At 34.0% G+C, this 15,936-nt stretch overlaps 1 protein-coding gene across 2 annotated transcripts in view; it reads right to left on the bottom strand.

Annotated features, from left to right (window-relative positions):
* RSRC1 (arginine and serine rich coiled-coil 1) overlaps positions 1–15,936 on the bottom strand; it is a 342,233-nt gene that overhangs the window by 27,178 nt on the left and 299,119 nt on the right. The gene's annotated exons all lie outside the window — the stretch shown is intronic.

Consider the following 15,936-nt stretch of genomic DNA (forward strand, 5'->3'; position numbering starts at 1 on the left):
CTCATTCTTGAAACTTTTTCACTTGGCGTCTATGATACCATACACTCTGAATTTTCTTTCTTCTCACTGGTCACAATTCCTCATTTTCCTATCCTGGCCCTTCTATATGTTAGGTTTTCCCAATATTCAGCCTGGGCTCCTCCTCTTCTCTATCTTTAATCTTTCTCTATGTGACCCATAGCTATAAATACCATCTATAGGATGATAACCCTCAAATCTTTAGGTCTAGTCTTTGACATCTTTACCAAACTCTAGACCCTGATTTTTCTCTTACCCCCTAAATTTAAACTATCACTTTTCACTTGCTTCCTATCACATTTAGAATACACTTCAAACCCCATACTCTTATTTACAAAACCCTACATCATCTGGCTCCAAATCTCTAAACTTTGCCCTAGTCCAGTGATGGCGAACCTTTTGAGCTCGGCGTGTCAGCATTTTGAAAAACCCTAACTTAACTCTGGTGCCGTGTCACATATACAAATTTTTTGATATTTGCAACCATAGTAAAACAAAGACTTATATTTTTGATATTTATTTTATATATTTAAATGCCATTTAACAAAGAAAAATCAACCAAAAAAATGAGTTCGCGTGTCACCTCTGACACGCGTGTCATAGGTTCGCCATCACTGGCCTAGTCACACTGGCCTTCTTTATGGTTCTCAAGCATTCTAAAAGTGCTTGCTCTTAGGTTCTTTGTAGAAGCTGTTCTCTCTACCTAGAATGTTCTTTGCATGGCAAGTTCCTTCTCAGTGTTCAGATTTAGTTTAAATGCCAGGTCCTCAGGGAGGCATTCCCAGAGCACTCAGTGAAAAGTGGCCACAGTCACTCTCTAGTACAAGAGTAACCAGTGAACTGAGCAGTTATTAGAGGAGTGTAAGCAAGAGATGATGACTACCCATATCAGGGGTACCAGAGAAGATGGAGACATATTTTAGATGAAGAATTAACAAGAAATTTCTTGAGGGTGAAGGAAAGAGAGAAATCAAGCTGATTTTCAATTTTTTGGATCAAGTAACTAAATAAAAGGCAGTGCCATTTACTAAGATGAAGAAAACTTAGAGGTGCAATTAAGAGTTCAGTTTTAATGATGATGACATTGAGATGCTTGTATGTTAAGATATATGTCTGGAAGTAATAAGGACATACAAGAAATTACTCCAATGAAAAAATGATAAATTCATCTCAGGAGAAAAATTATAGCGATAGAAAAGAACCAAGTTCTAGTGAAAGCCAACACTTGGATATTGGGTAAAAAGAAGAGATAGTGCTGGTCAGAGCTGGCAGGAAAATCAGATACTTATTATAAAGTGAAAAAGGGGGTGCTTCATAAAGAATGGTATAAGTTGTGTTGAATGCTGCTGCCAAGTTGAATATGATGAGGACAATCATACTAGATTTGACAAATTAGAGAGTATTGATTATTTTAAAAAGAGCAGTTTTGTCTTTCACCTACTGGCTTATAATAAACTGATGAACAAAATAGAAACAGAGGCATGGATATATGGAACAGACTGACAGCTGTCAGAGGGGAGGGGGAAAGGGATACTGGATGAAAGATGGTGAAGGGATTAGCCAAAGAACATATATGCATAACACATAGACAACAGTGTGGTGACAGTGAGGTGGGGGGAGGGTGGCAAAGATGAGGACGGTGATGGGGACATCTGTAATAGTGTCAACAATAAAAATAAACTTAAAAAAGAAAAAAGAGCAGTTTCAATGGAGTGATATGGTAGGTCATTTTGGATAGGGATGAAGTTTAAATGAAGACTTCTGTTTCCTAGATAATGGAGGATAAGATTCAGCAGTTCTCAACCTGTGGGTCGTGACCCCTTTGGCGGCCGAACGACCCTTTCACAAGGGTCGCCTAAGACCATCCTGCATATCAGATATTTACATTATAATTCATAACAGTAGCAACATTACAGTTATGAAGTAGCAATGAAAATAATTTCATGGTTGGGTCACAACATGAGGAACTGTATTTAATGGGCCAGAAGGTTGAGAACCACTGCGTCTAAATGATACTTCTGGTGACTACGACAACAAATAATACTGGATAAAATATTTTTAAAAATCAAATTAAATGTATTTCTGAGATCACATAAAGTAAGAAATCCACAAATATAAAAAAATGAAGTAAATAAGTCCTAGTTGTCCTCTAACTCATAAAGAAATAGAATCATTTGCAAAAAATGTTTTTATGAACTAATAAAATAATAGTGAATGCAAACTATAATTGAACACTGAACATTTTTTAAAATAAACACTGGCTCAGAAGAACTTTCATAGAAAAGTTCTACCAGACCGTCAAGTAAAAGATAATTTTGATATTACACAAAAATTTCCTAACTTATTTTATTAGGCTAGCACAAATGTGCTTTCAAAACCAGTTAATAATAGTACAAAAAAGAAAAATCTATACAAGCAAATCATTAGTGCAGGTGCAAAAAGGGTAAAAGAAACCATGTACCTATTTGCAGTCACTTCTCATCCCATTCTCACCCCCAAGCTGTAGGCAAACACGGTCTACTTCCTGCCTGTACAACTTGCCTATTCTAGACATTTCATGTACATGAAATCAATCAATATATGGTGTTTTGTGACTGGCTTCATTCACCTAACAATGTTTTCAAGGTTCAGCCATGTTATAGCATATGTCAGTTTTTCATTCCTTCTTATGGCTGAATAATACTCCTTGTATGAATCTACCACATTTCATTTATCCATTCATCATTTGATGGTCATTGAAATGCTTTATCTTCTTGCCAATTATTAATGTCTGCCATGAGCATGCATCTAAAAATTTTTGTACAGATACATATATTCATTTCTCTTGGGTATACACCTAAGAGTAGAATTGCTGAGTAGAGTTAATTGTTTCTTTGAACCCCAACATGGCATTTATTTTATTTTCCTTGTATTATAGTTTTATATATTTTCTCCCCCACTATCTGACATACTACAGACAGCTAAGATACGTGTACTTCCATAATACTTAGCACATAGGAGGGATTCAGTAACTGCAAGTTGGCTGAGTGAATGGACTACATGAAATTAATCCTAGGTTGAAAGCTGACTTGAGAGCTAGAGCCCTACTTAAACCAAGACAGGACTAATCTAGGAATGATACCTCCTAGGTGGAAGGCGCTTCTAATTGAGTGGAAAGACCACAAATTTAAGCAGTATGAATCCCATAAGACAAAGAACTACTTCATAAAAAAGTGCTGTAGCAGCTGTATAAAGTCATAAATAAAATAGTATATTATAAAAAATTTCTGGCAGTGATCTGGTAATAGATTTTGACTGAATTGATTACTCACTGACAGTACTCAACATAGTACTGCAAATGCATCAACTATGTAATGAACAGCTATTAAGTTTATTGATTTTCTGATTTCCATTGATAGCCAAGAGGCCAAAGCTACACATCAATATTTGTGTTAGTAATACCCAAGAGCGAACAATTTTGACAAATGAAAACCTCAAAAGTCTAAACAGTCCAAATGAATGAAAATTTGAGGGCAAACCTCAGAATTTAAATGAAATACCTAACAAATGAACTAATACATCCTATAACTCAGTGAAGTCAGTGTTGATCATTACCCCAAAAAACTTTTAATGTTTCCTTTATCCTAATGATGGGTATGCTCTTTCTTTCCTTCCAAAATCAGGATTATAAAATTATATAGCTTCTAGCTGACACTTAGATAAACTTTACAAAGTAGCTTCATATAGTTAGTTCTTACAAAATTCCTGAGAGACAAGCATTATTTTCTTCATTTTTACACGAAGAACTAAGTTCAGTGTGATTATGTGATATGGTCAGGGTCACTCAACCAGGAAGTAGAAAGGCCAGTGTGTACATGTATGTCTTTCAATGAAAAAATAATATAAAATAGTAACAAACGATTTCATCCTTCCACTTTTAACACATTTTTTTTCACTGATTACCATACATTTGTTGACTATGCCATTACTAATTTTTACTGTATATATTATACTTTGTATCATGCTTTTTCATCCCTACTTAACAAATCCTCTTAACGCCACAGCCCAGCTCTAGGAAAGAATGCTACCTTTTCAGAAGACACAGGCTAATCTCAGAGAATGCTTTCATGAGTTCCTGTAACCATTCATCACCTTCAAGGTCTATTCCAGTGGTTCCCAAAGTGTGGTCCCTAGACCAAAGCATCATCGTTACCTAGAAATTGGTTATAAATGCAATTATCAGTCCCCATCCCAGACCTACTGAATCAGAAACTCTGAGAGTACTGCTATCAATTTCCAGGTGGTATTGAGGCACACTAAACTATACTTTTTAAGAAATCTACGTGGGTGGAGATGTATAGTGTGTATACGCATATAATTATATTTTGCATTTATTTGTAATTATATCATGGTATTAGACTTGCTTTCTTATGATGTTGATTTAAGCCAGAGTCAGCAAAATTTCCTATAAAGAGCCAGACAGTAAATAGGTTAGGTTCTGCAGGCCATATAGTCTCTGTCGTAACTAATAGATTCTGCTGTTGGAGCACAAAAGCAGCCATAGACAATATGTAAACAATGAGTGTGGCTTTTGTTTCAATAGTACTTTATTTACAAAACTGGGTGGTGGGCTGGATTTGGCAGGTCAGCTGTACTTGCTGACCCCTGATTTAAGCTGTCATTAAAACACATTTCCATTACCTGAGCTTCCTGAGTGACTGAGGGCCGTGTGTGCATAATCAGGAACCAAACGTTTCATGAATAATTCACACTGGAGATATTGCTTTATAAGAATAAAATACAGATAATGTGATAAATTAAGGTTATGTATATTCCTTTCAAGGCATCCACAGAATTAAATTTCAAAGTTAAAGCTTTTTGAGGGGAAAGGTCTTAAAGTGCCTGTTCGTGCCTAATAAGGTGTTATGTACTTAATAAGTATTCATTTATATTTGCTGATTTAATGACTGGTGGGCTTTGTGACAATAGAAATAGTCTACTTTGTCAATTGTTGTTTAGAGCCAAATTAATTATTTTTTAGGTATGGAGACAACATTAAAAAAATCAAGGGTTGCCGAAACCGGTTTGGCTCAGTGGATAGAGCGTTGGCCTGCGGACTGAAAGGTCCCAGGTTCGATTCCGGTCAAGGGCATGTACCTGGGTTGCGGGCACATCTCCAGTAGATGTGCAGGAGGCAGCTGATCGATGTTTCTCTCTCATCGATGTTTCTGACTCTCTATCTCTCTCCCTTCCTCTCTGTAAAAAATCAATAAAATATATTTAAAAAAAAATCAAGGGTTTGTGATATGTAAGCTGAGTTCGAATCCTAATTCTTGTCATATTGGTATGACTACAGGAAAATTACTCAACAAAATATTTCAATTTTTGGCTAACTGCATTCAAGATAAAGGAAGAATATTATAAAAGTGGATCGATAACATAATTTCAAGCATTCCATTGCTAAACCTTTTAAGCACCCTCTTCCCCCTTTTTTTATAACCTCAAGTATGATTTTCATCCTAGTCTTAAATCTTTATTAATATGATTGATCTGGCTAGATAAAAGTATCTATTTTTTCTAGTTTTGTCCATGTATGGAGCATTTCTTATAAAAGAAAGAGTTGTTTTGAAGTACCTCCAAAAAGGAGGTATAGGGCAAAAAATACTTCCTATATTCTCTGCTCAGACTTCTCTTTCCCTTTTCAGCCCCCAACAGAAAACAAATTAAAAGTCAATCTCAAGGCATGAATGCAGAACCTGACTAAAACTGCTTCAAAGGTTCCTACTCCTGGGGTGGGAGAGTTTATTGGCGCCTCCAATGCAAGGTAACTCACTCAGCAATTGCTTAGTTGTGAACAATGACCCACTGCTTCAGCTCAGTAGGTGATGATTAGGGCTTCTTGTAGCATTTGTTAAAAGGGATTTAACAACTCTTACTTTACTTCAATCTGCTTCCCAGAATCCCCTGACTCTGCTGAAGATAAATGAAGGTGTACACTATTGTAAACCCCCCAGAGTCAGGTCAGGAACCACTGCGTAGAGTGAATTAACATAAAATACTAGACTGTCTCTTTCTGCCTATTTCTGTAATGAAGCTTGTCCTTCCAGAATGAATTTTCCTGATAGAAATGGCCACTTTTTTTTTTTTTTTTAAAAAGCAGGTGACATTTAGAGCTTCTTTCTCTGAACCATATTCTTAGAAACACTTTCCTCCCCTAAACCTGGTTTTGCTTTTTCTCCTTTAGCACTGCACATTTCTGATGGTTCAAGGGTAGGGAGGTGTGGTGGGGTTGAGGTGAGGGTGGAGGAGATGGGGGAAAATGAATTCTCAGTTATAAAAACAGCAATGAGACAGTTGGACTACACATGATCTTTAGGATTCCTCACAGATCTATTATTTTATGACAATACTTATTTCTAATGGGAAAGAGAAAAAACAAAATGGAACTTAGAAGAGAAATAAAATTTTAATAGAAAGTACCTGAGACAGAAGTCATTTAACCAGAACTTATTGGCAATTACTTTACAGGGGGGGGAAAAAAAAAAAGAAAGGAAAAATAACAGAACCTCACCACCCCCGAGCCTACTTCTGGGGAATGTCCTGGAGCAGAACACATTTAGATCAATTTCCTATTCCATCTGCAGTTAGCTAGAGAGCATTCTGTAATGAAAATAGCCTAAGAGTAGCTTTGGCCAGATTTGTTCAAAATTATCCAATCTCAGAATGAAAGCACTCTTTAACTGAAAATATATTATGACTTTAAAAATTGTCTTAAATTATTAGTTAACACTGTTAGGAAAGACTTATATTAAAATGGATACAACTTAGAAGTTTAACAAAAAAAACCTTCATAAACAAATGCTACTGAGATATGAAAAATTATCTTCAACATATAATTGCCCTCATCCTTATATTCTACATAGAAGGCAAAACTTCTGGATGAAGAATATAAGAACATTCTACTGAGATTGTTCCAACCCATACACTATTAGGTGCCAAAAGTACTAAAGGTTTTCACTGCTGGTATGTTCTATGATCATACATGAAAATGACAGAGTTACCTTCACTTTTACTATTTTGGCATAAAATTTGATAATCAAAGATGACAGTAGTTGCCTAATAATATTAAAGTGTTAAAATGCTTACCAAGTCTAACTAAAAATTTAAGTTAAAGTCCCCCTTCAGGAATTGCCTGTCAGTTAAAAATATAGAATCTTAACAAGGTCAATTATATTAAAACCATTAACCTTCTTTATTTGGGACCTAAAGAGCCACACCTACTCAGGCAACTCCCACCCCCTCAAAACAACAACAACAACAACAACAACAAAAAACAACCAAACTCCACAAAAAACAAAAACAGAAAACCTGGTGCTCCCAATATCCTGGATAACTTTGAAATTGACTGAATTATTGGGCTGTGAAAGCCAGTTTAAGTTTACATCTTTCTACAAATAGGGTACTATACACTTATACATTATATACCCACTTAATGTAGTACTTACATTAAAGACACTTCTCATTTATATATCTGCCAAATTAAAAACAAACAAATGCCTTTTAATGGGCACAGTTTTCAGTGAAAGTGCTGCTATAGCTATTATTTTATTTATTTTAGAGTTCTTTGGGCCTATATCCTAGCAGACAACAGGTCATAAGATATCTATTATATAAATCACATAACTTGGAAAATCATGATAAAATTTCCGGTTTCAGTTGACCTCAAAATAGGGCAGCAAAATATAATTGAAAAGCAAAAGTCTTATATAATTTAACATACTGAACTCACTTAAGTAACAGAATAATAAATGATGTCTGCATTCCCTGCACAAATTATTAGAGAGGTTTGTCTTCAACTGCTAAAATTACACTTAGTGAATCTGTTATATTAAATTAGTGCTCGATGCTGCTGTTAATCTTTGTCCCATTAAGTTATAAAAGCAATGCATTTAATAGCGGCACAATCATCACAATCTTAGCTGTACATGTAGATGAACACTAATCAAGATCACTCAGCAGGTCAGCAGATTAGAATCAGAGTCAGTCTCCATGTCCTGGGCTCCAGGCTGAAATTTCTCTTAGTACACCTACAGATCTATTACACGCAATCTCAACATTGTACCATAAATAAATATATACATTATGTCTACTTTATCTAAATTAAATAGACACAAATGACTGTTATACCTTATTTGATAATTCATTTTTAATTTTTTCTAATAAAGGTATTAAATACTATTATAGGGAATGACTATATCTATAAATATACAAACAAAAGCATAGCACTGCATCACTACACATTGCTTTTATTTTCTGCACAGGTGCCCACTTAGTTTCATTTTAAATGCACAGAATAACTGAAAGAATCACACTAAAAATAATTTCATTTTGTTTTAAAAAATTTTAAGGTGATAAAAAAATTGATTTTCAATTAAGAGAAGCCACCAGAGTACTCTTGTTTTGGTTGTAACTAGTTCAGTTATAGTTACCCACTAACTATTTTTACTTTTTTTCAGGGCATAATAGATAATGTTCTTTGTTTTTTTTGTGTGTGATAAGAAAACACTTTCATACATCATCTAAACATTTCCTAGTTCATAAACTCATCTACATTATTTTTCAGAAAGTTAATAAGATACCAACCCCTTTTCCTGTTTACTATCAAATCATCCTAAATGTCTTTATCTGTTAAAAATGATATTAAAAAGCTACAATAGTTTAATAGAAGAATATGTGATTTTTTTAAAGGATGATTGAAGTTTGACACGAGATTAACAATAACTCAACTGACAATATTCCAGATAAAATAAATTTCTTTTATATCATATACAAAACACTGAGTTTTAAAGTAAAGTAATTTGACATACTTATTGATATTCTTTTTACTGGTTTGTTTCTTCTATGTACTGTAAAATACTATGGCATCTCACATCCACTACAGATTTATTTTATATTGTTCTATACACCTTCCTAATTTGTCCCACATTCTTTTTCTTATAAAATGTCAATAAAAAGATTAAGCATACGTATACAAAGATCACAGCTAATGCCAGATGTTGAGAGAGTCTCTGGTGATGGAAGATTCCACACCAGGTGGTTGCGCCAGCCTAATGAAGCAACACATTCTCACGAGGGATGCAGAGGGTGGACTTGGAGGGACCTGCTCTCATTTAGTTATTTATGAAAGTGTACAGAAGGATTTGAAATCAAAGTAAAAATGAAATTAAATCCAAGGCTTCCCATGTATATAGCAGAAATGGTGTGGGTTTTTTTGTTAAAGGTTTTACATTTTGTCTTCAAAATTCAGGCTGAAAAAAAATCTTTTATGTGTACTTTTGTGACACGACATTAAATATATTTCCAACTTCTCTACCAAGTGGTAAACATGAAAATAAATAATTTTTCTTTAAGGGGATTAAAATACAAACATAATTTCTTAGGACTTATTATGTTTCTTATATCAAAAGACTCAAAAATGTGAGTTCAGGTTAGTAAATGGAACAACCATAAAGCATGACCTTAGGCAATAACTAATGAACCTGAGAGCATTTTAATATATTTTCTTATCACCAAGTGAAGCACTTTAAGTTATTACAGCTAGGCTGCATGACCTCATACAATTGAATCATGCCAGAGCCAAATAGGCTAATGTCTTTGATCGCAATTAGATAAAGTCAGGATGTTAACTTTTACTTTAAGAAGTGTTAAACAAAGAGAATCAACTCCTGGCTTAACTTAGTTAGAAATAAGCTACTCATTTAACAGTAGAGGTTAATGTGGGAATGGCCTCTTTCACCTGCCAAAAAGGAAATTAATTTTATTTTAAAAATTATCCAGGGAATATTATTTCAATAACAGACACTTTGCTAGAGCTTCTAAAGTTTCTAGTAACATCTTGATAAACTGATATCTAAGCACCTCCTCTTTAATATCTAAAATTTCCAATATGTTTAGCATTGGCTGAGAAAAATCCTTTTGTCAGTCATCATCACAGAGAATTGCTTATCAGAGCTGAACATGACTGGTCACAACAGAGAAATTAAATGATAAAACAGTACAATAAAATAATGTGATACAGGTACTAATATTGTATTTCATCGACACTAAGATGCCATTGGTTGCAATACACAATTCTTTTATACCTCAGTAAGAAAGAAAAAGCTGTCAATATAACGAAGGCATGATGCTTTCTTATCACTTAGATTTTTTTTAACTCATTAAAATAGCTCTTTTAGGCTAAAAACAGAGTTTTAAAAATCATGTATCATTCTTATGTATAAAACAACGAAAAACAAATTGCCTAGGGTATTTCTAAAACTTTTTCTGATTCAAAACCTGACTTTTCCGAATCTTTCAACTTAGGCCTGTTGGTGTCTATGTTTTTGCTGAAGATAATGTTCTCTTTGACATCAAGACAGTGAGGCACCTTTCCTAAAAGGGTGCTCCAATATCGTCTCTGGGGTTTTCTGCCAAGTTACTGACACTTGTTCTGCAAGTTTTGATTGGAAATTAAAAAAATCAAAGTCTGATCGAAAATTTTGGCACTTATAAAATCATACCACTGAATAAATTATCAGTGACTGGTTAAAAAATGAAATATGATTAAATATGAATACATGACTACGTATTCATTCTTGCGGTAAATCACGACTGTAACTGATTAGTTCAACTGCTTAGAGCTGAGTTTCCAAATGCTTGTCTATGCATCACTGCTGGCTAAAAATCAAAATCAGTGGAGAAACTTTAAGAAAATATATAGCTTCCTGGGTCGACTCCCTCAAAACTCTGAAAAATATAAGGTGTTTGGAACGTAAATATTTAAAAAACCACCCTCAGGTGATTCTGATATATGCCAGGTTTGGAAAGTACCAGTAGAGTTTAGAGCTGTTGCTGTGGAAGTCTAGATCAAGGTCCAATTGCTGTGCGGGCTAGTTAGCTGTAACATAGCAAAAAGAGCTCTGAATATAAAATTAGAACATAAATTTTCAGTTCCAGCTCTACTACTGACTAGTTGTATGACCTTGAGTAAGTCACTTAAATGGTTGAGTTGCCTTATTTACAAAATGAGAATACGTAATTCATAGGGTTGTTGTGGAGCTGAAATTAGGTAATCTGTGATTAGGTACCAGCACTGGTAAAAACACTTGGTATAAACTAAAAAAATGTTCTCTCACCTCCCCCACCACCTACATGTTTACTCCAGGCTTGTTCATACTGACAGATTTGAAAAATGTAAGCAATTTCCTCAAGGCATTCCCCAATTCTCTCAGCTGCAAGTAATCTCCCTCCGTCTCACACGCAGTCTACCTGTATTTCCTTATTGGAGCTTATTTCTACTCTGTTAATACTTACTTATGCACATTATATATTGCACGTCCCCCCCACCCCCCCGCCAAAGGTTGAAAACTTCTTTAGAGCAAGAACTTTGTCTAATTTGTCTGCAGAGCTCTCACATTTAACACAGCCCTTGGAACAGATATGGGGTTTGCTAACAGAAGGATATGAATGAAAGAGCAAGGCAGAGATCCAGTTTCCATATTGACCTCTCCCTTTAAACCACCATTTACTGTAAGAGGTCACTACTGCTCAGTCAACACTAAAAGTCAGGCATCACAGTGTGATTTATCAATTACTCATGAGATCAACTCACATTTACTTAAAGGCTGGTAGGAGGAAGGACATTTAAAGAAAGAGCAATATATTTGCATTTTCTTAGTCTAAAATACCTGTAATGGTTCTGGGGAAAGGATGAGGATGTGGTACAGTACTCCTTAGCATATAAAGAAATAATTGGTATGGCTGCTATATAGTCAAGTGAGCATATCTGATGAAACAAAACTTAATCTTTTCTTTGATGCTTGTAAATAAACCTTTAAGATTATCTAAGTTTTTTAAAGTACTGAGTGGGAATCATACATGAGGACTACACATCAACCTAGGCAGAAAACTCTTTTTAATTAAAGTTAGAAATTTTTCTGCAATTAAATTATAGTTGACATACAATATTATATAAGTTGTCAGGTGTACGATATAGTGATTTGTTTTATTCTGTGTTTTTTATTGTTTTAGGGCAGTGGTTCTCAACCTTCTGGCCCTTTAAATACAGTTCCTCATGTTGTGACCCAACCATAAAATTATTTTCATTGCTATTTCATAACTGTAATGTTGCTACTGTTATGAATCGTAATGTAAATATCTGATATGCAGGATGGTCTTAGGCGACCCCTGTGAAAGGGTCGTTGGACCGCCAAAGGGGTCGCGACCCACAGGTTGAGAACCCCTGTTTTAGGGGAAAACATCTTTGAATAAAAACTTCAGGTCAGTGAAAATAATGACCATCTAATTTATAAGAGCCTGTAATGGAAAATAATAAGCTCATGTAAATCTACCATATGATTAAAATATAATTTACAAATCTTTCTAAACATAACTTCGTGGTGGTACAGTCGCCAGTTGCAAAAAGTAGCCAGATAGTTACTGTCAGATGTGAGAAAAAATAAAATCCACAACACTTCAGAGCTCATACACTGATGAAGTGGAAAAGGGTTCTTAAATGGAAAGTGCAATCTCATTCTAGCCACATGGGCTTTAATTCACAGGAAAAGACTTGATTAGAGGCAGACTCTGGTTGCTTGGGTGCTCAGTGAGAGAACAGATGCTATTAATGATCTTAATATATTCATATTACATCCTTTGTGGAAGGTTTAAAAAGATATATTAGAATCAGAACTAAGCTGGCTTAATGTATGTAATAACATATTTGCTTTTAGCTCCATTGTTTCTAATGGGATTTAAATGGTTATCTTTTTTTTAGAAATAAAAACATTTGAATATTAAAAATATGGAATTATTTTCCCAAAGTACAGCCTACAATTATCTTCAGGTAATGACTAATGACACAACCAAATGGACTTTTTAGTAAACAAGATACATGAAGCGGCCTACAATCTTCATTTATAGGTTACCAGGGAAAAACAATTAGAATTTTTCTAAATCATATTGATAAAGGTACAATAATGTGGATTGCTAATGAATAAATACTGAGGAATCAAACAGAAAAATAATGAAACCAGCTGAAAAATAGGCTCTATAGATTTAGGACTGGGTTTAATTTGTTCAACATTTGGGTAAAATATTTAGCTTTCAAATAATAGATTAAGAAAAACTACCACACAGAGAGTTGTGTCTTCTGTTTTACATTTTAGCAAATATATTAGTTTGTTATAACTGGAGAAAACTAGAATGTTCCCTTTATCTATGGATTACAATAAAAGTTCAACCATGTTATTGATGAACTTTCTTACCATTCTTAGATTTAAAGCTTTCCCAAACAATGTCTACTTATTTATCTATACTCCTAGTTATAACTAGTAATTAGTAACTTCTGGGAAATATTATTTCCAAATACTGATTAAAGCATTTTATCAACTATTTGGAATCAAGCATTGAGTATTTGATTCAAAAATTTCTGCCTTTGAAAAGCACAAATATACACTGCTGCTAGAGGACTGCCTGAAGAGATTAGAAGTAGACATTTTAAAGCTAGTATGCACAGCTTAATCATGATTTTCTTACATGACAGGTTATTTATTCTTACATTTTACAGACCAGCAAATCTTCATAATGGTATATGTGGATTTCAACCTGTTTTGAACATCTTTTTATACCAATGGTTTATTTATTTTCATTTAAAAATGATAGTGAAATTCCCTTAATAACCAGTAACATCTTTCTTGTTTGTACTCACTCATTCTTTCTGCCCACGTGGGTTTCACTTCTAAGCTCATTCAAAATGATGTTTTCCAAGCCTGTGCCACATGACTTGTTCATATAAATGGAGCAAATTAAACTGTCTCCACATATATCCTATCACATTTGTAGCCCTGATTCCTCTCTTTAACACGTGGCCAAGACACCGTATTATCTGCCTGCAGAGGTTGACCTCAGGATATTAGATTCTGCCACATAGCTCTCTTGTACTGAACCGAGGGGAAACACTTAATCACCCCGTCCTTTTCAGGAAAAAATCAACTTTAAATTTGCCATGATGAAAAATCAATAAACCAGTAATTGCTTGGCTTATCATTGCATGGAGGAACAAATTGGGAAGCGAAGCTTAGCGTCCACACAGATTTCAGTGCGACACATGGAGTTTCAGGATCACTAAGCTAGAAAAGGAAAAGGTCTCAGAGTGATAATTAAATCTACTCATGCTGATTTTCTGCCAAATTTATTTCCCAAGCGTGTATAAAAATGTTTCACTGCTTACTAGTCAGGCATAACTAATCAAATCAACATTACGCAAACATATACAAGAAACAAAAAATGCAAATCCAAGACTGTAGGCATCAGAATAATATATTCTTCAGAATGAATATTAATGTAAAGTTACTTTTAAAATAAAATAAAACTTACTTAAATTTGTCTTTTTAAGATTTAAAGTTTATCTCTTTGCTGGGTAAATGCCAATAAAATTTTTTATTTCATCAGCCAATACAATATTTTAATTACCTCATAACCTTTCAACTCAGAATTGTAAAAGTTTTCAATTAAACAGCAAAATTTAAAAATAAATCTCAAACAAGTAAACTTTAAATATTTTTAATTCCCAGAATGATCTTTCTAGCTCATTTTACTTGGGTTCTCTATGCTTTGCTGATACAAATACATGCTATCACATCTAAATTAGTCTATTATTTCCATGTATTTTCGCCACATTGAATATGAACTATCAGACAGACCTGTTATCTAAATTAGGCTAGACAAATAAACACAGATCTATTGTCTATAAAATGAGAAATATATATCATCTCTCCTACAAGGAAAACACATATTAACTGACAATATTACAATAAGTGTTTAGTGGTTTAAAAATTATTACTACTAATAGACCTAATTTAATGCAGCAAATTAGTATAGTTCCAATGGAAGTGCAAATGTAATCACTCTCAAACATTCACATTAAGAGGAGGAAGGAAGATGAAGCTTTTACTTTTCCTTTTGTTAAAAAATGATTTTATGTTTGTCCTTCAACTGGCTACTGGGACTATGATAATTAAAACATTTAAAACAGCACAAGCCCCCCAGTCTCTAATCTGAAGCTCAGGTCAGCTGTCTGTAGATTCTAATTTGTCCTCCATTTGTATTCATGACAAGAAAATACTGAATATTTAACAGCAAACCAGCAGGAGGGGGTACTGTGGGCTTAGAGGTTAAATAATTTGATTTCTGTGCAGATTACATGTAACATTCAGCACCTAATCTCACACCTGATTTGGCAATACAATTACAATAAAAATAATGTAGGGACATTACAACTGTAAAATAGAGAACAAGAACTTCTTTTCCAATGGGCTGAGAAGCAATAATTTTATTTAAAGTATTACATTTGTTTACTATATTTCTAAGGTCTAAGTTTTCAATAATAATGGTAAAAATGTTTTACAAAGTGTGATAGTTCATGAGAAAGGTGTGTAATTTCTATCTTCTTTAATGGGCACATAGGTTGCATCCATAGGCTGCATCATTAAAAAGCTGTGAGATGTGCTAACAAAACATACGGAAATGGAGGGAGGAGATTTTAAGAAGTTTTCTAGTCCATTCTCCTGCCTTTAGGCAACACTACACTAAAACAGAAGCTTTGTTTTGATCTAAGATAAATGTCCATCTGTTGAAAAATCCAAGAGCTATTTTAGGAGAACAGACTGCATCTTAATGTTAGTTAAGAGAATAATTAAATGGAAAACTAGAAGTTGAAAACTCAGTTTCTTTATAACATCATGGACTTGATCATAAAGTTTACATTAACAATTGAATTAAAAATAATATTTGCTGGATTAAGATTTATGTTACACAGGTAAAACATAAAGGAGTATTAGACTTCTTAATCATACGAAAATATGCAGAAATGCAAATGCATTTTGATTTTATAGTTTTCAA

Source organism: Myotis yumanensis, unplaced genomic scaffold (genome assembly GCF_028538775.1).
Source record: "Myotis yumanensis isolate MYYU_CA2020_CCGP unplaced genomic scaffold, mMyoYum1.0.hap1 SCAF_2, whole genome shotgun sequence".
Lineage (NCBI taxonomy): Eukaryota > Metazoa > Chordata > Mammalia > Chiroptera > Vespertilionidae > Myotis > Myotis yumanensis.